The sequence below is a fragment of the Oncorhynchus clarkii genome, unplaced genomic scaffold (assembly GCF_045791955.1).
Source record: "Oncorhynchus clarkii lewisi isolate Uvic-CL-2024 unplaced genomic scaffold, UVic_Ocla_1.0 unplaced_contig_1341_pilon_pilon, whole genome shotgun sequence".
Taxonomy (NCBI): Eukaryota; Metazoa; Chordata; class Actinopteri; order Salmoniformes; family Salmonidae; genus Oncorhynchus; species Oncorhynchus clarkii.
Window position 1 is genome coordinate 54,263 of NW_027261065.1, and position 18,519 is coordinate 72,781.

Genomic DNA, 18,519 nt, shown 5'->3' on the forward strand with positions numbered 1-18,519 from the left:
ACGCCATCACCTAGATGGTCAGAGGTTTGGCAGAAGCATATGTTCCCTTTAAGAAATTAATCTGCTGAGTTTGGTGGTTTCTTGGAGCTGCTAAGGATTGCCCCCAGGTCTTCGTACGTTCAACTAATGCTCTATTCCTCTGAGCTACATCCCCTTAGATTGCAAGTAGTTGCATTTGGGAATAGATAAAAAGTGAGCCGAGGAATAAAATCGCTGTTTAGCCCCCTAGCTTGCGAAATGTATTTTTCTCTCTCCCTGTTGGTCTAGTGGTTAGGATTCGGTTCTTTTACCACCGCGGCCTGGGTTTGATTCCCGCTCAGGGAATGACTTGCTTTTGGGGAAACACTAGGCATAAGTCAAAAACTTGGCACAACTGCAGAAAAAGTTATACTCTTCTGAATCAGCGACCTAAGGACTGTTGCAATCTCGAGAACTCTCTGCTGCTCTACCAACAATCCTATCAAAGGTCAACAAGTGAAGATTTCTTCTCTCAGGGAAAGATATTTTTTTGTCAAGCACATGTCATGGTACACTGCTGTCAAAAAGTTGGCGTAAGCCACAAAAAAAAGTACAATCCTTCGAGCCAGATTTGAACCAGCGACCTAAGGATTACAGCAATTTCACCTACAGTCCTCCGCTCTACCAACTGAGCTATCGAAGGTTAAAATATGTAGTCAAACGCCATCACCTAGATGGTCAGAGGTTTGGCAGCAGCATATGCTCCCTTTAAGAAATTAATCTGCTGAGTTTGGTGGTTTCTTGGAGCTGCTAAGGATTGCCCCCAGGTCTTCGTACGTTCAACTAATGCTCTATTCCTCTGAGCTACATCCCCTTAGATTGCAAGTAGTTGCATTTGGGAATAGATAAAAAGTGAGCCGAGGAATAAAATCGCTGTTTAGCCCCCTAGCTTGCAAAATGTATTTTTCAATCTCCCTGTTGGTCTAGTGGTTAGGATTCGGTTCTTTTACCACCGCTGCCTGGGTTTGATTCCCGCTCAGGGAATGACTTGCTTTTGGGTAAACACTAGGCATAAGTCAAAAACTTGGAACAACTGCAGAATAAGTTATACTCTTCTGAGTCAGCGACATACGGACTGTTGCAATCTCGAGAACTCTCTGCTGCTCTACCAACATTCCTATCAAAGGTCAACAAGTGCAGATTTCTTCTCTCAGGGAAATATATTTTTTTGTCAAGCACATGTCATGGTACACTGCTGTCAAAAAGTTGGCGTAAGCCACAAAAAAAAGTACAATCCTTCAAGCCAGATTTGAACCAGCGACCTAAGGATTACAGCAATTTCACCTACAGTCCTCCGCTCTACCAACTGAGCTATCGAAGGTTAAAATATGTAGTCAAACGCCATCACCTAGATGGTCAGAGGTTTGGCAGCAGCATATGTTCCCTTTAAGAAATTAATCTGCTGAGTTTGGTGGTTTCTTGGAGCTGCTAAGGATTGCCCCCAGGTCTTCGTACGTTCAACTAATGCTCTATTCCTCTGAGCTACATCCCCTTAGATTGCAAGTAGTTGCATTTGGGAATAGATAAAAAGTGAGCCGAGGAATAAAATCGCTGTTTAGCCCCCTAGCTTGCAAAATGTATTTTTCAATCTCCCTGTTGGTCTAGTGGTTAAGATTCGGTTCTTTTACCACCGCTGCCTGGGTTTGATTCCCGCTCAGGGAATGACTTGCTTTTGGGGCAACACTAGGCATAAGTCAAAAACTTGGCACAACTGCAGAAAAAGTTATACTCTTCTGAATCAGCGACCTAAGGAATGTTGCAATCTCGAGAACTCTCTGCTGCTCTACCAACATTCCTATCAAAGGTCAACAAGTGAAGATTTCTTCTCTCAGGGAAAGATATTTTTTTGTCAAGCACATGTCATGGTTCACTGCTGTCAAAAAGTTGCCGTAAGCCACAAGAAAAAGTACAATCCTTCGAGCCGGATTTGAACCAGCGACCTAAGGATTACAGCAATTTCACCTACAGTCCTCCGCTCTACCAACTGAGCTATCGAAGGTTAAAATATGTAGTCAAACGCCATCACCTAGATGGTCAGAGGTTTGGCAGAAGCATATGTTCCCTTTAAGAAATTAATCTGCTGAGTTTGGTGGTTTCTTGGAGCTGCTAAGGATTGCCCCCAGGTCTTCGTACGTTCAACTAATGCTCTATTCCTCTGAGCTACATCCCCTTAGATTGCAAGTAGTTGCATTTGGGAATAGACAAAAAGTGAGCCGAGGAATAAAATCGCTGTTTAGCCCCCTAGCTTGCGAAATGTATTTTTCTCTCTCCCTGTTGGTCTAGTGGTTAGGATTCGGTTCTTTTACCACCGCGGCCTGGGTTTGATTCCCGCTCAGGGAATGACTTGCTTTTGGGGAAACACTAGGCATAAGTCAAAAACTTGGCACAACTGCAGAAAAAGTTATACTCTTCTGAATCAGCGACCTAAGGACTGTTGCAATCTCGAGAACTCTCTGCTGCTCTACCAACAATCCTATCAAAGGTCAACAAGTGAAGATTTCTTCTCTCAGGGAAAGATATTTTTTTGTCAAGCACATGTCATGGTACACTGCTGTCAAAAAGTTGGCGTAAGCCACAAAAAAAAGTACAATCCTTCGAGCCAGATTTGAACCAGCGACCTAAGGATTACAGCAATTTCACCTACAGTCCTCCGCTCTACCAACTGAGCTATCGAAGGTTAAAATATGTAGTCAAACGCCATCACCTAGATGGTCAGAGGTTTGGCAGCAGCATATGCTCCCTTTAAGAAATTAATCTGCTGAGTTTGGTGGTTTCTTGGAGCTGCTAAGGATTGCCCCCAGGTCTTCGTACGTTCAACTAATGCTCTATTCCTCTGAGCTACATCCCCTTAGATTGCAAGTAGTTGCATTTGGGAATAGATAAAAAGTGAGCCGAGGAATAAAATCGCTGTTTAGCCCCCTAGCTTGCAAAATGTATTTTTCAATCTCCCTGTTGGTCTAGTGGTTAGGATTCGGTTCTTTTACCACCGCTGCCTGGGTTTGATTCCCGCTCAGGGAATGACTTGCTTTTGGGTAAACACTAGGCATAAGTCAAAAACTTGGAACAACTGCAGAATAAGTTATACTCTTCTGAGTCAGCGACATACGGACTGTTGCAATCTCGAGAACTCTCTGCTGCTCTACCAACATTCCTATCAAAGGTCAACAAGTGCAGATTTCTTCTCTCAGGGAAATATATTTTTTTGTCAAGCACATGTCATGGTACACTGCTGTCAAAAAGTTGGCGTAAGCCACAAAAAAAAAGTACAATCCTTCAAGCCAGATTTGAACCAGCGACCTAAGGATTACAGCAATTTCACCTACAGTCCTCCGCTCTACCAACTGAGCTATCGAAGGTTAAAATATGTAGTCAAACGCCATCACCTAGATGGTCAGAGGTTTGGCAGCAGCATATGTTCCCTTTAAGAAATTAATCTGCTGAGTTTGGTGGTTTCTTGGAGCTGCTAAGGATTGCCCCCAGGTCTTCGTACGTTCAACTAATGCTCTATTCCTCTGAGCTACATCCCCTTAGATTGCAAGTAGTTGCATTTGGGAATAGATAAAAAGTGAGCCGAGGAATAAAATCGCTGTTTAGCCCCCTAGCTTGCAAAATGTATTTTTCAATCTCCCTGTTGGTCTAGTGGTTAAGATTCGGTTCTTTTACCACCGCTGCCTGGGTTTGATTCCCGCTCAGGGAATGACTTGCTTTTGGGGCAACACTAGGCATAAGTCAAAAACTTGGCACAACTGCAGAAAAAGTTATACTCTTCTGAATCAGCGACCTAAGGACTGTTGCAATCTCGAGAACTCTCTGCTGCTCTACCAACATTCCTATCAAAGGTCAACAAGTGAAGATTTCTTCTCTCAGGGAAAGATATTTTTTTTGTCAAGCACATGTCATGGTTCACTGCTGTCAAAAAGTTGCCGTAAGCCACAAGAAAAAGTACAATCCTTCGAGCCGGATTTGAACCAGCGACCTAAGGATTACAGCAATTTCACCTACAGTCCTCCGCTCTACCAACTGAGCTATCGAAGGTTAAAATATGTAGTCAAACGCCATCACCTAGATGGTCAGAGGTTTGGCAGCAGCATATGTTCCCTTTAAGAAATTAATCTGCTGAGTTTGGTGGTTTCTTGGAGCTGCTAAGGATTGCCCCCAGGTCTTCGTACGTTCAACTAATGCTCTATTCCTCTGAGCTACATCCCCTTAGATTGCAAGTAGTTGCATTTGGGAATAGATAAAAAGTGAGCCGAGGAATAAAATCGCTGTTTAGCCCCCTAGCTTGCAAAATGTATTTTTCAATCTCCCTGTTGGTCTAGTGGTTAGGATTCGGTTCTTTTACCACCGCTGCCTGGGTTTGATTCCCGCTCAGGGAATGACTTGCTTTTGGGGCAACACTAGGCATAAGTCAAAAACTTGGCACAACTGCAGAAAAAGTTATACTCTTCTGAATCAGCGACCTAAGGACTGTTGCAATCTCGAGAACTCTCTGCTGCTCTACCAACATTCCTATCAAAGGTCAACAAGTGAAGATTTCTTCTCTCAGGGAAAGATATTTTTTTGTCAAGCACATGTCATGGTTCACTGCTGTCAAAAAGTTGCCGTAAGCCACAAGAAAAAGTACAATCCTTCGAGCCGGATTTGAACCAGCGACCTAAGGATTACAGCAATTTCACCTACAGTCCTCCGCTCTACCAACTGAGCTATCGAAGGTTAAAATATGTAGTCAAACGCCATCACCTAGATGGTCAGAGGTTTGGCAGCAGCATATGTTCCCTTTAAGAAATTAATCTGCTGAGTTTGGTGGTTTCTTGGAGCTGCTAAGGATTGCCCCCAGGTCTTCGTACGTTCAACTAATGCTCTATTCCTCTGAGCTACATCCCCTTAGATTGCAAGTAGTTGCATTTGGGAATAGATAAAAAGTGAGCCGAGGAATAAAATCGCTGTTTAGCCCCCTAGCTTGCAAAATGTATTTTTCTCTCTCCCTGTTGGTCTAGTGGTTAGGATTCGGTTCTTTTACCACCGCTGCCTGGGTTTGATTCCCGCTCAGGGAATGACTTGCTTTTGGGGCAACACTAGGCATAAGTCAAAAACTTGGCACAACTGCAGAAAAAGTTATACTCTTCTGAGTCAGCGACCTAAGGACTGTTGCAATCTCGAGAACTCTCTGCTGCTCTACCAACATTCCTATCAAAGGTCAACAAGTGAAGATTTCTTCTCTCAGGGAAAGATATTTTTTTGTCAAGCACATGTCATGGTTCACTGCTGTCAAAAAGTTGCCGTAAGCCACAAGAAAAAGTACAATCCTTCGAGCCGGATTTGAACCAGCGACCTAAGGATTACAGCAATTTCACCTACAGTCCTCCGCTCTACCAACTGAGCTATCGAAGGTTAAAATATGTAGTCAAACGCCATCACCTAGATGGTCAGAGGTTTGGCAGCAGCATATGTTCCCTTTAAGAAATTAATCTGCTGAGTTTGGTGGTTTCTTGGAGCTGCTAAGGATTGCCCCCAGGTCTTCGTACGTTCAACTAATGCTCTATTCCTCTGAGCTACATCCCCTTAGATTGCAAGTAGTTGCATTTGGGAAAAGATAAAAAGTGAGCCGAGGAATAAAATCGCTGTTTAGCCCCCTAGCTTGCAAAATGTATTTTTCTCTCTCCCTGTTGGTCTAGTGGTTAGGATTCGGTTCTTTTACCACCGCTGCCTGGGTTTGATTCCCGCTCAGGGAATGACTTGCTTTTGGGGCAACACTAGGCATAAGTCAAAAACTTGGCACAACTGCAGAAAAAGTTATACTCTTCTGAGTCAGCGACCTAAGGACTGTTGCAATCTCGAGAACTCTCTGCTGCTCTACCAACATTCCTATCAAAGGTCAACAAGTGAAGATTTCTTCTCTCAGGGAAATATTTTTTTTTGTCAAGCACATGTCATGGTACACTGCTGTCAAAAAGTTGCCGTAAGCCACAAGAAAAAGTACAATCCTTCGAGCCGGACTTGAACCAGCGACCTAAGGATTACAGCAATTTCACCTACAGTCCTCCACTCTACCAACTGAGCTATCGAAGGATAAAAAATGTAGTCAAACGCCATCACCTAGATGGTCAGAGGTTTGGCAGAAGCATATGTTCCCTTTAAGAAATTAATCTGCTGAGTTTGGTGGTTCAACTAATGCTCTAGTCCTCTGAGCTACATCCCCTTATATTGCAAGTAGTTGCATTTGGGAATAGACAAAAAGTGAGCCGAGGAATAAAATCGCTGTTTAGCCCCCTAGCTTGTGAAATGTATTTTTCTCTCTCCCTGTTGGTCTAGTGGTAAGGATTCGGTTCTTTTACCACCGCGGCCTGGGTTTGATTCCCGCTCAGGGAATGTCTTGCTTTTGGGTAAACACTAGGCATAAGTCAAAAACTTGGAACAACTGCAGAATAAGTTATACTCTTCTGAGTCAGCGACATACGGACTGTCGCAATCTCGAGAACTCTCTGCTGCTCTACCAACATTCCTATCAAAGGTCAACAAGTGAAGATTTCTTCTCTCAGGGAAAGATATTTTTTTGTCAAGCACATGTCATGGTACACTGCTGTCAAAAAGTTGGCATAAGCCACAAGAAAAAGTACAATCCTTCGAGCCGGATTTGAACCAGCGACCTAAGGATCACAGCAATTTCACCTACAGTCCTCCGCTCTACCAACTGAGCTATCGAAGGATAAAAAATGTAGTCAAACGCCATCACCTAGATGGTCAGAGGTTTGGCAGAAGCATATGTTCCCTTTAAGAAATTAATCTGCTGAGTTTGGTGGTTTCTTGGAGCTGCTAAGGATTGCCCCCAGGTCTTCGTACGTTCAACTAATGCTCTATTCCTCTGAGCTACATCCCCTTAGATTGCAAGTAGTTGCATTTGGGAATAGACAAAAAGTGAGCCGAGGAATAAAATCGCTGTTTAGCCCCCTAGCTTGCGAAATGTATTTTTCTCTCTCCCTGTTGGTCTAGTGGTAAGGATTCGGTTCTTTTACCACCGCGGCCTGGGTTTGATTCCCGCTCAGGGAATGTCTTGCTTTTGGGTAAACACTAGGCATAAGTCAAAAACTTGGAACAACTGCAGAATAAGTTATACTCTTCTGAGTCAGCGACATACGGACTGTCGCAATCTCGAGAACTCTCTGCTGCTCTACCAACATTCCTATCAAAGGTCAACAAGTGAAGATTTCTTCTCTCGGGGAAATATTTATTTTTGTCAAGCACATGTCATGGTACACTGCTGTCAAAAAGTTGCCGTAAGCCACAAGAAAAAGTACAATCCTTCGAGCCGGATTTGAACCAGCGACCTAAGGATTACAGCAATTTAACCTACAGTCCTCCGCTCTACCAACTGAGCTATCGAAGGATAAAAAATGTAGTCAAACGCCATCACCTAGATGGTCAGAGGTTTGGCAGAAGCATATGTTCCCTTTAAGAAATTAATCTGCTGAGTTTGGTGGTTTCTTGGAGCTGCTAAGGATTGCCCCCAGGTCTTCGTACGTTCAACTAATGCTCTATTCCTCTGAGCTACATCCCCTTAGATTGCAAGTAGTTGCATTTGGGAATAGACAAAAAGTGAGCCGAGGAATAAAATCGCTGTTTAGCCCCCTAGCTTGCGAAATGTATTTTTCTCTCTCCCTGTTGGTCTAGTGGTTAGGATTCGGTTCTTTTACCACCGCGGCCTGGGTTTGATTCCCGCTCAGGGAATGACTTGCTTTTGGGGAAACACTAGGCATAAGTCAAAAACTTGGCACAACTGCAGAAAAAGTTATACTCTTCTGAATCAGCGACCAAAGGACTGTTGCAATCTCGAGAACTCTCTGCTGCTCTACCAACATTCCTATCAAAGGTCAACAAGTGAAGATTTCTTGTCTCAGAGAAAGATATTTTTTTGTCAAGCACATGTCATGGTACACTGCTGTCAAAAAGTTGGCGTAAGGCACAAGAAAAAGTACAATCCTTCGAGCCGGATTTGAACAAGCGACCTAAGGATTACAGCAATTTCACCTACAGTCCTCCGCTCTACCAACTGAGCTATCGAAGGATAAAAAATGTAGTCAAACACCATCACCTAGATGGTCAGAGGTTTGGCAGAAGCATATGTTCCCTTTAAGAAATTAATCTGCTGAGTTTGGTGGTTTCTTGGAGCTGCTGAGGATTGCCCCCAGGTCTTCGTACGTTCAACTAATGCTCTATTCCTCTGAGCTACATCCCCTTAGATTGCAAGTAGTTGCATTTGGGAATAGACAAAAAGTGAGCCGAGGAATAAAATCGCTGTTTAGCCCCCTAGCTTGCGAAATGTATTTTTCTCTCTCCCTGTTGGTCTAGTGGTAAGGATTCGGTTCTTTTACCACCGCGGCCTGGGTTTGATTCCCGCTCAGGGAATGTCTTGCTTTTGGGTAAACACTAGGCATAAGTCAAAAACTTGGAACAACTGCAGAATAAGTTATACTCTTCTGAGTCAGCGACATACGGACTGTCGCAATCTCGAGAAATCTCTGCTGCTCTACCAACATTCCTATCAAAGGTCAACAAGTGAAGATTTCTTCTCTCAGGGAAATATTTTTTGTTGTCAAGCACATGTCATGGTACACTGCTGTCAAAAAGTTGCCGTAAGCCACAAGAAAAAGTACAATCCTTCGAGCCGGATTTGAACCAGCGACCTAAGGATTACAGCAATTTCACCTACAGTCCTACGCTCCACCAACTGAGCTATCGAAGGATAAAAAATGTAGTCAAACGCCATCACCTAGATGGTCAGAGGTTTGGCAGAAGCATATGTTCCCTTTAAGAAATTAATCTGCTGAGTTTGGTGGTTTCTTGGAGCTGCTAAGGATTGCCCTCAGGTCTTCGTACGTTCAACTAATGCTCTAGTCCTCTGAGCTACATCCCCTTAGATTGCAAGTAGTTGCATTTGGGAATAGATAAAAAGTGAGCCGAGGAATAAAATCGCTGTTTAGCCCCCTAGCTTGCAAAATGTATTTTTCTCTCTCCCTATTGGTCTAGTGGTTAGGATTCGGTTCTTTTACCACCGCGGCCTGGGTTTGATTCCCGCTCAGGGAATGACTTGCTTTTGGGGAAACACTAGGCATAAGTCAAAAACTTGGCACAACTGCAGAAAAAGTTATACTCTTCTGAATCAGCGACCTAAGGACTGTTGCAATCTCGAGAACTCTCTGCTGCTCTACCAACATTCCTATCAAAGGTCAACAAGTGAAGATTTCTTCTCTCAGGGAAAGATATTTTTTTGTCAAGCACATGTCATGGTACACTGCTGTCAAAAAGTTGGCGTAAGGCACAAGAAAAAGTACAATCCTTCAAGCCGGATTTGAACAAGCAACCTAAGGATTACAGCAATTTCACCTACAGTCCTCCGCTCTACCAACTGAGCTATCGAAGGATAAAAAATGTAGTCAAACGCCATCACCTAGATTGTCAGAGGTTTGGCAGAAGCATATGTTCCCTTTAAGAAATTAATCTGCTGAGTTTGGTGGTTTCTTGGAGCTGCTAAGGATTGCCCCCAGGTCTTCGTACGTTCAACTAATGCTCTAGTCCTCTGAGCTACATCCCCTTAGATTGCAAGTAGTTGCATTTGGGAATAGACAAAAAGTGAGCCGAGGAATAAAATCGCTGTTTAGCCCCCTAGCTTGCGAAATGTATTTTTCTCTCTCCCTGTTGGTCTAGTGGTTAGGATTCGGTTCTTTTACCACCGCGGCCTGGGTTTGATTCCCGCTCAGGGAATGACTTGCTTTTGGGGAAACACTAGGCATAAGTCAAAAACTTGGCACAACTGCAGAAAAAGTTATACTCTTCTGAATCAGCGACCTAAGGACTGTTGCAATCTCGAGAACTCTCTGCTGCTCTACCAACATTCCTATCAAAGGTCAACAAGTGAAGATTTCTTCTCTCAGGGAAATATTTTTTTTTGTCAAGCACATGTCATGGTACACTGCTGTCAAAAAGTTGCCGTAAGCCACAAGAAAAAGTACAATCCTTCGAGCCGGATTTGAACCAGCGACCTAAGGATTACAGCAATTTCACCTACAGTCCTCCGCTCTACCAACTGAGCTATCGAAGGATAAAAAATGTAGTCAAACGCCATCACCTAGATGGTCAGAGGTTTGGCAGAAGCATATGTTCCCTTTAAGAAATTAATCTGCTGAGTTTGGTGGTTTCTTGGAGCTGCTAAGGATTGCCCCCAGGTCTTCGTACGTTCAACTAATGCTCTAGTCCTCTGAGCTACATCCCCTTAGATTGCAAGTAGTTGCATTTGGAAATAGACAAAAAGTGAGCCGAGGAATAAAATCGCTGTTTAGCCCCCTAGCTTGCAAAATGTATTTTTCTCTCTCCCTATTGGTCTAGTGGTTAGGATTCGGTTCTTTTACCACCGCGGCCTGGGTTTGATTCCCGCTCAGGGAATGACTTGCTTTTGGGGAAACACTAGGCATAAGTCAAAAACTTGGCACAACTGCAGAAAAAGTTATACTCTTCTGAATCAGCGACCTAAGGACTGTTGCAATCTCGAGAACTCTCTGCTGCTCTACCAACATTCCTATCAAAGGTCAAAAAGTGAAGATTTCTTCTCTCAGGGAAAGATATTTTTTTGTCAAGCACATGTCATGGTACACTGCTGTCAAAAAGTTGGCGTAAGGCACAAGAAAAAGTACAATCCTTCGAGCCGGATTTGAACAAGCAACCTAAGGATTACAGCAATTTCACCTACAGTCCTCCGCTCTACCAACTGAGCTATCGAAGGATAAAAAATGTAGTCAAACGCCATCACCTAGATTGTCAGAGGTTTGGCAGAAGCATATGTTCCCTTTAAGAAATTAATCTGCTGAGTTTGGTGGTTTCTTGGAGCTGCTAAGGATTGCCCCCAGGTCTTCGTACGTTCAACTAATGCTCTATTCCTCTGAGCTACATCCCCTTAGATTGCAAGTAGTTGCATTTGGGAATAGATAAAAAGTGAGCCGAGGAATAAAATCGCTGTTTAGCCCCCTAGCTTGCGAAATGTATTTTTCTCTCTCCCTGTTGGTCTAGTGGTAAGGATTCGGTTCTTTTACCACCGCGGCCTGGGTTTGATTCCCGCTCAGGGAATGACTTGCTTTTGGGTAAACACTAGGCATAAGTCAAAAACTTGGAACAACTGCAGAATAAGTTATACTCTTCTGAGTCAGCGACATACGGACTGTTGCAATCTCGAGAACTCTCTGCTGCTCTACCAACATTCCTATCAAAGGTCAACAAGTGAAGATTTCTTCTCTCAGGGAAATATATTTTTTTGTCAAGCACATGTCATGGTACACTGCTGTCAAAAAGTTGGCGTAAGCCACATGAAAAAGAACAATCCTTCGAGCCAGATTTGAACCAGCGACCTAAGGATTACAGCAATTTCACCTACAGTCCTCCGTTCTACCAACTGAGCTATCGAAGGTTAAAATATGTAGTCAAACGCCATCACCTAGATGGTCAGAGGTTTGGCAGCAGCATATGTTCCCTTTAAGAAATTAATCTGCTGTGTTTGGTGGTTTCTTGGAGCTGCTAAGGATTGCCCCCGGGTCTTCGTACGTTCAACTAATGCTCTATTCCTCTGAGCTACATCCCCTTAGATTGCAAGTAGTTGCATTTGGGAATAGATAAAAAGTGAGCCGAGGAATAAAATCGCTGTTTAGCCCCCTAGCTTGCAAAATGTATTTTTCAATCTCCCTGTTGGTCTAGTGGTTAGGATTCGGTTCTTTTACCACCGCTGCCTGGGTTTGATTCCCGCTCAGGGAATGACTTGCTTTTGGGGCAACACTAGGCATAAGTCAAAAACTTGGCACAACTGCAGAAAAAGTTATACTCTTCTGAGTCAGCGACCTAAGGACTGTTGCAATCTCGAGAACTCTCTGCTGCTCTACCAACATTCCTATCAAAGGTCAACAAGTGAAGATTTCTTCTCTCAGGGAAAGATATTTTTTTGTCAAGCACATGTCATGGTTCACTGCTGTCAAAAAGTTGCCGTAAGCAACAAGAAAAAGTACAATCCTTCGAGCCGGATTTGAACCAGCGACCTAAGGATTACAGCAATTTCACCTACAGTCCTCCGCTCTACCAACTGAGCTATCGAAGGATAAAAAATGTAGTCAAACGCCATCACCTAGATGGTCAGAGGTTTGGCAGAAGCATATGTTCCCTTTAAGAAATTAATCTGCTGAGTTTGGTGGTTTCTTGGAGCTGCTAAGGATTGCCCCCAGGTCTTTGTACGTTCAACTAATGCTCTATTCCTCTGAGCTACATCCCCTTAGATTGCAAGTAGTTGCATTTGGGAATAGACAAAAAGTGAGCCGAGGAATAAAATCGCTGTTTAGCCCCCTAGCTTGCGAAATGTATTTTTCTCTCTCCCTGTTGGTCTAGTGGTAAGGATTCGGTTCTTTTACCACCGCGGCCTGGGTTTGATTCCCGCTCAGGGAATGACTTGCTTTTGGGTAAACACTAGGCATAAGTCAAAAACTTGGAACAACTGCAGAATAAGTTATACTCTTCTGAGTCAGCGACATACGGACTGTTGCAATCTCGAGAACTCTCTGCTGCTCTACCAACATTCCTATCAAAGGTCAACAAGTGAAGATTTCTTCTCTCAGGGAAAGATATTTTTTTGTCAAGCACATGTCATGGTTCACTGCTGTCAAAAAGTTGGCATAAGCCACAAGAAAAAGTACAATCCTTCGAGCCAGATTTGAACCAGCGACCTAAGGATTACAGCAATTTCACCTACAGTCCTCCGCTCTACCAACTGAGCTATCGAAGGATAAAAAATGTAGTCAAACGCCATCACCTAGATGGTCAGAGGTTTGGCAGAAGCATATGTTCCCTTTAAGAAATTAATCTGCTGAGTTTGGTGGTTTCTTGGAGCTGCTAAGGATTGCCCCCAGGTCTTCGTACGTTCAACTAATGCTCTATTCCTCTGAGCCTTATCCCCTTAGATTGCAAGTAGTTGCATTTGGGAATAGACAAAAAGTGAGCCGAGGAATAAAATCGCTGTTTAGCCCCCTAGCTTGCGAAATGTATTTTTCTCTCTCCCTGTTGGTCTAGTGGTAAGGATTCGGTTCTTTTACCACCGCGGCCTGGGTTTGATTCCCGCTCAGGGAATGACTTGCTTTTGGGTAAACACTAGGCATAAGTCAAAAACTTGGAACAACTGCAGAATAAGTTATACTCTTCTGAGTCAGCGACATACGGACTGTTGCAATCTCGAGAACTCTCTGCTGCTCTACCAACATTCCTATCAAAGGTCAACAAGTGAAGATTTCTTCTCTCAGGGAAATATATTTTTTTGTCAAGCACATGTCATGGTACACTGCTGTCAAAAAGTTGGCGTAAGCCACATGAAAAAGAACAATCCTTCGAGCCAGATTTGAACCAGCGACCTAAGGATTACAGCAATTTCACCTACAGTCCTCCGTTCTACCAACTGAGCTATCGAAGGTTAAAATATGTAGTCAAACGCCATCACCTAGATGGTCAGAGGTTTGGCAGCAGCATATGTTCCCTTTAAGAAATTAATCTGCTGTGTTTGGTGGTTTCTTGGAGCTGCTAAGGATTGCCCCCGGGTCTTCGTACGTTCAACTAATGCTCTATTCCTCTGAGCTACATCCCCTTAGATTGCAAGTAGTTGCATTTGGGAATAGATAAAAAGTGAGCCGAGGAATAAAATCGCTGTTTAGCCCCCTAGCTTGCAAAATGTATTTTTCAATCTCCCTGTTGGTCTAGTGGTTAGGATTCGGTTCTTTTACCACCGCTGCCTGGGTTTGATTCCCGCTCAGGGAATGACTTGCTTTTGGGGCAACACTAGGCATAAGTCAAAAACTTGGCACAACTGCAGAAAAAGTTATACTCTTCTGAGTCAGCGACCTAAGGACTGTTGCAATCTCGAGAACTCTCTGCTGCTCTACCAACATTCCTATCAAAGGTCAACAAGTGAAGATTTCTTCTCTCAGGGAAAGATATTTTTTTGTCAAGCACATGTCATGGTTCACTGCTGTCAAAAAGTTGCCGTAAGCAACAAGAAAAAGTACAATCCTTCGAGCCGGATTTGAACCAGCGACCTAAGGATTACAGCAATTTCACCTACAGTCCTCCGCTCTACCAACTGAGCTATCGAAGGATAAAAAATGTAGTCAAACGCCATCACCTAGATGGTCAGAGGTTTGGCAGAAGCATATGTTCCCTTTAAGAAATTAATCTGCTGAGTTTGGTGGTTTCTTGGAGCTGCTAAGGATTGCCCCCAGGTCTTTGTACGTTCAACTAATGCTCTATTCCTCTGAGCTACATCCCCTTAGATTGCAAGTAGTTGCATTTGGGAATAGACAAAAAGTGAGCCGAGGAATAAAATCGCTGTTTAGCCCCCTAGCTTGCGAAATGTATTTTTCTCTCTCCCTGTTGGTCTAGTGGTAAGGATTCGGTTCTTTTACCACCGCGGCCTGGGTTTGATTCCCGCTCAGGGAATGACTTGCTTTTGGGTAAACACTAGGCATAAGTCAAAAACTTGGAACAACTGCAGAATAAGTTATACTCTTCTGAGTCAGCGACATACGGACTGTTGCAATCTCGAGAACTCTCTGCTGCTCTACCAACATTCCTATCAAAGGTCAACAAGTGAAGATTTCTTCTCTCAGGGAAAGATATTTTTTTGTCAAGCACATGTCATGGTTCACTGCTGTCAAAAAGTTGGCATAAGCCACAAGAAAAAGTACAATCCTTCGAGCCAGATTTGAACCAGCGACCTAAGGATTACAGCAATTTCACCTACAGTCCTCCGCTCTACCAACTGAGCTATCGAAGGATAAAAAATGTAGTCAAACGCCATCACCTAGATGGTCAGAGGTTTGGCAGAAGCATATGTTCCCTTTAAGAAATTAATCTGCTGAGTTTGGTGGTTTCTTGGAGCTGCTAAGGATTGCCCCCAGGTCTTCGTACGTTCAACTAATGCTCTATTCCTCTGAGCCTTATCCCCTTAGATTGCAAGTAGTTGCATTTGGGAATAGACAAAAAGTGAGCCGAGGAATAAAATCGCTGTTTAGCCCCCTAGCTTGCGAAATGTATTTTTCTCTCTCCCTGTTGGTCTAGTGGTAAGGATTCGGTTCTTTTACCACCGCGGCCTGGGTTTGATTCCCGCTCAGGGAATGACTTGCTTTTGGGTAAACACTAGGCATAAGTCAAAAACTTGGAACAACTGCAGAATAAGTTATACTCTTCTGAGTCAGCGACATACGGACTGTTGCAATCTCGAGAACTCTCTGCTGCTCTACCAACATTCCTATCAAAGGTCAACAAGTGAAGATTTCTTCTCTCAGGGAAATATATTTTTTTGTCAAGCACATGTCATGGTACACTGCTGTCAAAAAGTTGGCGTAAGCCACAAGAAAAAGTACAATCCTTCGAACCAGATTTGAACCAGCGACCTAAGGATTACAGCAATTTCACCTACAGTCCTCCGCTCTACCAACTGAGCTATCAAAGGTTAAAATTATGTAGTCAAACGCCATCACCTAGATGGTCAGAGGTTTGGCAGCAGCATATGTTCCCTTTAAGAAATTAATCTGCTGAGTTTGGTGGTTTCTTGGAGCTGCTAAGGATTGCCCCCAGGTCTTCGTACGTTCAACTAATGCTCTATTCCTCTGAGCTACATCCCCTTAGATTGCAAGTAGTTGCATTTGGGAAAGATAAAAAGTGAGCCGAGGAATAAAATCGCTGTTTAGCCCCCTAGCTTGCAAAATGTATTTTTCAATCTCCCTGTTGGTCTAGTGGTTAGGATTCGGTTCTTTTACCACCGCTGCCTGGGTTTGATTCCCGCTCAGGGAATGACTTGCTTTTGGGGCAACACTAGGCATAAGTCAAAAACTTAGCACAACTGCAGAAAAAGTTATACTCTTCTGAATCAGCGACCTAAGGACTGTTGAAATCTCGAGAACTCTCTGCTGCTCTACCAACATTCCTATCAAAGGTCAACAAGTGAAGATTTCTTCTCTCAGGGAAAGATATTTTTTTGTCAAGCACATGTCATGGTTCACTGCTGTCAAAAAGTTGGCGTAAGCCACAAGAAAAAGTACAATCCTTCGAGCCGGATTTGAACCAGCGACCTAAGGATTACAGCAATTTCACCTACAGTCCTCTGCTCTACCAACTGAGCTATCGAAGGATAAAAATGTAGTCAAACGCCATCACCTAGATGGTCAGAGGTTTGGCAGAAGCATATGTTCCCTTTAAGAAATTAATCTGCTGAGTTTGGTGGTTTCTTGGAGCTGCTAAGGATTGCCCCCAGGTCTTCGTACGTTCAACTAATGCTCTATTCCTCTGAGCTACATCCCCTTAGATTGCAAGTAGTTGCATTTGGGAATAGACAAAAAGTGAGCCGATGAATAAAATCGCTGTTTAGCCCCCTAGCTTGCGAAATGTATTTTTCTCTCTCCCTGTTGGTCTAGTGGTTAGGATTCGGTTCTTTTACCACCGCGGCCTGGGTTTGATTCCCGCTCAGGGAATGACTTGCTTTTGGGGAAACACTAGGCATAAGTCAAAAACTTGGCACAACTGCAGAAAAAGTTATACTCTTCTGAATCAGCGACCTAAGGACTGTTGCAATCTCGAGAACTCTCTGCTGCTCTACCAACATTCCTATCAAAGGTCAACAAGTGAAGATTTCTTCTCTCAGGGAAAGATATTTTTTTGTCAAGCACATGTCATGGTTCACTGCTGTCAAAAAGTTGCCGTAAACCACAAGAAAAAGTACAATCCTTCGAGCCGGATTTGAACCAGCGACCTAAGGATTACAGCAATTTCACCTACAGTCCTCCGCTCTACCAACTGAGCTATCGAAGGATAAAAAATGTAGTCAAACGCCATCACCTAGATGGTCAGAGGTTTGGCAGAAGCATATGTTCCCTTTAAGAAATTAATCTGCTGAGTTTGGTGGTTTCTTGGAGCTGCTAAGGATTGCCCCCAGGTCTTCGTACGTTCAACTAATGCTCTATTCCTCTGAGCTACATCCCCTTAGATTGCAAGTAGTTGCATTTGGGAATAGACAAAAAGTGAGCCGAGGAATAAAATCGCTGTTTAGCCCCCTAGCTTGCGAATTGTATTTTTCTCTCTCCCTGTTGGTCTAGTGGTTAGGATTCGGTTCTTTTACCACCGCGGCCTGGGTTTGATTCCCGCTCAGGGAATGACTTGCTTTTGGGGAAACACTAGGCATAAGTCAAAAACTTGGCACAACTGCAGAAAAAGTTATACTCTTCTGAATCAGCGACCTAAGGACTGTTGCAATCTCGAGAACTCTCTGCTGCTCTACCAACATTCCTATCAAAGGACAACAAGTGAAGATTTCTTCTCTCAGGGAAAGATATTTTTTGGTCAAGCACATGTCATGGTACACTGCCGTCAAAAAGTTGGCGTAAGCCACAAGAAAAAGTACAATCCTTCGAGCCAGATTTGAACCAGCGACCTAAGGATTACAGGAATTTCACCTAGAGTCCTCTGCTCTACCAACTGAGCTATCGAAGGTTAAAATATATAGTCAAACGCCATCACCTAGATGGTCAGAGGTTTGGCAGCAGCATATGTTCCCTTTAAGAAATTAATCTGCTGAGTTTGGTGGTTTCTTGGAGCTGCTAAGGATTGCCCCCAGGTCTTCGTACGTTCAACTAATGCTCTATTCCTCTGAGCTACATCCCCTTAGATTGCAAGTAGTTGCATTTGGGAATAGATAAAAAGTGAGCCGAGGAATAAAATCGCTGTTTAGCCCCCTAGCTTGCGAAATGTATTTTTCTCTCTCCCTGTTGGTCTAGTGGTAAGGATTCGGTTCTTTTACCACCGCGGCCTGGGTTTGATTCCCGCTCAGGGAATGACTTGCTTTTGGGTAAACACTAGGCATAAGTCAAAAACTTGGAACAACTGCAGAATAAGTTATACTCTTCTGAGTCAGCGACATACGGACTGTTGCAATCTCGAGAACTCTCTGCTGCTCTACCAACATTCCTATCAAAGGTCAACAAGTGAAGATTTCTTCTCTCAGGGAAATATATTTTTTTGTCAAGCACATGTCATGGTACACTGCTGTCAAAAAGTTGGCGTAAGCCACAAAAAAAAGTACAATCCTTCGAGCCAGATTTGAACCAGCGACCTAAGGATTAAAGCAATTTCACCTACAGTCCTCCGCTCTACCAACTGAGCTATCGAAGGTTAAAATATGTAGTCAAACGCCATCACCTAGATGGTCAGAGGTTTGGCAGAAGCATATGTTCCCTTTAAGAAATTAATCTGCTGAGTTTGGTGGTTTCTTGGAGCTGCTAAGGATTGCCCCCAGGTCTTCGTACGTTCAACTAATGCTCTATTCCTCTGAGCTACATCCCCTTAGATTGCAAGTAGTTGCATTTGGGAATAGACAAAAAGTGAGCCGATGAATAAAATCGCTGTTTAGCCCCCTAGCTTGCGAAATGTATTTTTCTCTCT

The 18,519-nt window shown here is 43.5% G+C and overlaps 12 non-coding genes across 12 annotated transcripts; all 12 read right to left on the reverse strand.

Annotated features, from left to right (window-relative positions):
• Positions 1-1,930: 1,930 nt before the first annotated feature.
• Positions 1,931-2,017, reverse strand: trnay-gua (transfer RNA tyrosine (anticodon GUA)). Its single transcript is given in 2 exon segments — positions 1,931-1,966; positions 1,981-2,017. It is a non-coding gene; the product is annotated as a tRNA-Tyr (tRNA).
• A 1,949-nt stretch (positions 2,018-3,966) lies between these two features.
• On the reverse strand, positions 3,967-4,053 carry trnay-gua (transfer RNA tyrosine (anticodon GUA)). Its single transcript is given in 2 exon segments — positions 3,967-4,002; positions 4,017-4,053. It is a non-coding gene; the product is annotated as a tRNA-Tyr (tRNA).
• A 591-nt stretch (positions 4,054-4,644) lies between these two features.
• trnay-gua (transfer RNA tyrosine (anticodon GUA)) lies at positions 4,645-4,731 on the reverse strand. Its single transcript is given in 2 exon segments — positions 4,645-4,680; positions 4,695-4,731. It is a non-coding gene; the product is annotated as a tRNA-Tyr (tRNA).
• Positions 4,732-5,322: 591 nt separating this feature from the next.
• trnay-gua (transfer RNA tyrosine (anticodon GUA)) lies at positions 5,323-5,409 on the reverse strand. The gene is given in 2 exon segments: positions 5,323-5,358; positions 5,373-5,409. It is a non-coding gene; the product is annotated as a tRNA-Tyr (tRNA).
• A 591-nt stretch (positions 5,410-6,000) lies between these two features.
• Positions 6,001-6,087, reverse strand: trnay-gua (transfer RNA tyrosine (anticodon GUA)). Its single transcript is given in 2 exon segments — positions 6,001-6,036; positions 6,051-6,087. It is a non-coding gene; the product is annotated as a tRNA-Tyr (tRNA).
• A 550-nt stretch (positions 6,088-6,637) lies between these two features.
• On the reverse strand, positions 6,638-6,724 carry trnay-gua (transfer RNA tyrosine (anticodon GUA)). The gene is given in 2 exon segments: positions 6,638-6,673; positions 6,688-6,724. It is a non-coding gene; the product is annotated as a tRNA-Tyr (tRNA).
• A 591-nt stretch (positions 6,725-7,315) lies between these two features.
• On the reverse strand, positions 7,316-7,402 carry trnay-gua (transfer RNA tyrosine (anticodon GUA)). Its single transcript is given in 2 exon segments — positions 7,316-7,351; positions 7,366-7,402. It is a non-coding gene; the product is annotated as a tRNA-Tyr (tRNA).
• Positions 7,403-10,027: 2,625 nt separating this feature from the next.
• On the reverse strand, positions 10,028-10,114 carry trnay-gua (transfer RNA tyrosine (anticodon GUA)). The gene is given in 2 exon segments: positions 10,028-10,063; positions 10,078-10,114. It is a non-coding gene; the product is annotated as a tRNA-Tyr (tRNA).
• Positions 10,115-12,061: 1,947 nt separating this feature from the next.
• trnay-gua (transfer RNA tyrosine (anticodon GUA)) lies at positions 12,062-12,148 on the reverse strand. Its single transcript is given in 2 exon segments — positions 12,062-12,097; positions 12,112-12,148. It is a non-coding gene; the product is annotated as a tRNA-Tyr (tRNA).
• Positions 12,149-14,095: 1,947 nt separating this feature from the next.
• trnay-gua (transfer RNA tyrosine (anticodon GUA)) lies at positions 14,096-14,182 on the reverse strand. The gene is given in 2 exon segments: positions 14,096-14,131; positions 14,146-14,182. It is a non-coding gene; the product is annotated as a tRNA-Tyr (tRNA).
• A 1,947-nt stretch (positions 14,183-16,129) lies between these two features.
• trnay-gua (transfer RNA tyrosine (anticodon GUA)) lies at positions 16,130-16,216 on the reverse strand. The gene is given in 2 exon segments: positions 16,130-16,165; positions 16,180-16,216. It is a non-coding gene; the product is annotated as a tRNA-Tyr (tRNA).
• A 590-nt stretch (positions 16,217-16,806) lies between these two features.
• trnay-gua (transfer RNA tyrosine (anticodon GUA)) lies at positions 16,807-16,893 on the reverse strand. Its single transcript is given in 2 exon segments — positions 16,807-16,842; positions 16,857-16,893. It is a non-coding gene; the product is annotated as a tRNA-Tyr (tRNA).
• Positions 16,894-18,519: the final 1,626 nt, after the last annotated feature.